The sequence below is a fragment of the Vombatus ursinus genome, unplaced genomic scaffold, assembly GCF_900497805.2.
Source record: "Vombatus ursinus unplaced genomic scaffold, bare-nosed wombat genome assembly UNPS02014935.1, whole genome shotgun sequence".
Lineage (NCBI taxonomy): Eukaryota > Metazoa > Chordata > Mammalia > Diprotodontia > Vombatidae > Vombatus > Vombatus ursinus.
The window spans coordinates 5848174-5850769 of record NW_020954713.1 but is presented as its reverse complement, the minus strand read 5'-3'; the positions used below and the strand labels follow the sequence as shown (position 1 = coordinate 5850769).

Below are 2596 nucleotides of genomic sequence, written 5' to 3'. Positions count from 1 at the left end.
GTGCATAATCAGTAACATGAAAATGCCTGATTAGAAAACTGTTTAACATGTCTATATGGTTTGAATTGTCTTGGAACAGCCTACCACCCATGTTCACTACACATATTGGAATATCTTTCCACCAGGCCACCCACTTTTTCCCATTGATGAGTTCCTCCTAGTCTCCATTTTGTGGAAGGACTCAGGACTTCATTCTTTTCTCCTGCCCCTGACTTTTTAGACTTCAAAATAATACCCCAGTGCTAGATTGCCATCATCCTCAACCCTCATCTCCCACATTCACCTCAGCTTATCAGTTTCCTTTTGTATGTCCTTCCCCCTAAAAATGGAAACTCATGGGTGCCTCCTCCCCTTCAGCCTGCACCAGTGAGCTGGTGGTGAAAAGGAACTGCAGTCAGGCCTGGCTTGAACTGTGACCAGTCCTATCCTGCCACCCTCCATGGAGTACCTCAACAGCATCCAGGCACCTGACTATGTCTTGGTGGCTTCCAACCATGTGGCCGCCAGCAACATCATCCAGATGAAGGACGATCATAACAAGATGTTTAAGATGAGTGAGAAGATCTTACTCCTGTGTGTTGGAGAGGCTGGAGACACTATGCAGTTTGCTGAATACATTCAGAAAAACTTACAGCTCTACAAGATATGCGATGAGTATGAATTGTTTTCCACAGCAGCAGCTAACTTCACACGTCGAAATCTCACTGACTACCTCTGGAATTGGACCCTACACCATGTCAACCTCCTGTTGGCTGGCTATCATGAGCATGAAGGACCCACACTGTACTATATGGACTACCTGGAAGCCCTGGCCAAAGCTCTATTTGCAGCCCACAGTTTTGGTGCCTTCTTGACCCTCAGCATACTAGATCATTATTACAAATCAAGTATCACACATGAAGAAGCAGTAGAGCTCCTGAAGAAAGGTCTGAAAGAGCTCCAGATATGCTTCATCCTGAACCTACCATCCTTCAGCATCAGGATCAACAACAAAGATGGCATCCATGAGCTAGACACCATCCTCCCTTCCAAGAGGAGCTCCTAATCTGCCACTGACCCCCAAACTGATCCCACCAGCCAGTTTACCTTTCTGTGACTGGCTCCTTTACTATTGTTTTCTACGCTTCTGAAATTCACAGAGAACTAGATGCCAATAAAGCTGAATATTGACAAAAAAAATTGTGGAAACTCATTGAGGGCAAGGACCATCTTACATTTTGTTTATATTTGTATCTATAGCATCTCACATTGTACCTGTCACATGCTAAACTTTTAAAAATGCTTATTTCCTCCCTCTTTCTTTCCTTTGCTGTACCCAAGAGCCCTGATGTTGCTGTATGAAGAAACCATCCACCCTGCTTCTAGTCCTGACCCCACAGTCACCATCAAGGAAAATAATTCTTTTGGAGAAGGAGCCAACCATCCCCACCAACTAATGACCAAATGTTATCTATGGGGCAAGCACAGAAGGAAGCATGTGCCAGACAAGTTAAACCACCACCACTACCTCGACCACCACTTCCCCCTCAGATTCCAAAGGAAATAGCCCATGACCCTGAACCCGAGAACCTTGAAATGGCAATGCCTTCCAAGACGCCTATTATATTCCTAGCCAGGGATACACAGCCCTTATTGAGGGCAGAAATAGCTATGGAGAAGAGGCGCACTTCTAACACCAATTTCTGTCTACCACCAATAGGCAGATAAATCCAAGTGCCCTAGGACTGACAGTACCTCCTAAACCTGGGATCCTGTTTCTAGCCCATTCAAGGAAGCAATTTGATTATCCCCCTACCCACCTCAGAGATGAGACCTGACAATTGCTTTCCATGGGTGTTATAGACATCGTTCCTAAAGACCCAGAAAGTACAAAGTTTTTGACATCAAATGGTTCATCATCAGAAATTGATATGTTTTTATCAGTAGAAATGACATTAAAGTAGATCCATTGCTGTCTGCTTTGCTAATGCATCCTAAGAATCATGCAACCTTTGCCTCTGACTTGCAGCTGAAATATCTTATATATGTTGTTTCTCCCTGTTGAATGTGCAATCCTTGAAAACAGGGACCATCTTTTCCTATTGCATCCCTAGGACTTTGTCCATGATATGCTTCAAAAATGTTTTCCATTCCTTCATTCATATGAGACATTCACCATTCCAGTCAGTGGAAGAGTTCCAGAGCTGAAAGGGTTAAGTGCTGAGAACATGGTCTCTGGTCTGGTGACAGTGACAAGGTAATTTTCAATCAGATGACAAGGGAAGCTTGACTGGAGCTGGCCCAACCATGTTAAGCTACGTGAAGAATCACTAAATTGAGACCATCCAGCTCAAATCCCTTGAATGTTCTTCACTTCTCTCCTCTTTTAACTGTAGCCTCTGAGAAAGAGCTGGCTCGTTTCCTTTCTGAAACCAAAACTTCTACCTACGCCCTTGAGTCCATATAGTCCTGTCTCTTCTGGGAGCATTCTTTCCCTCTTTTTATTTTGAATCTTTCCCTTTATACTGACCTTCCCAAGCTGCTTACAAATATTCCCATGTCTTCCCCTTTTCTTAAAAAAAAACTTCACTTGACCCTACCATCACATCAAGTAATT

The 2596-nt window shown here is 43.7% G+C and overlaps 1 pseudogene; it reads left to right on the top strand.

Annotated features, from left to right (window-relative positions):
- Positions 1 to 439: 439 nt before the first annotated feature.
- On the top strand, positions 440 to 1045 carry LOC114029577 (annotated as a pseudogene).
- The last annotated feature ends 1551 nt before the right edge of the window (positions 1046 to 2596 follow it).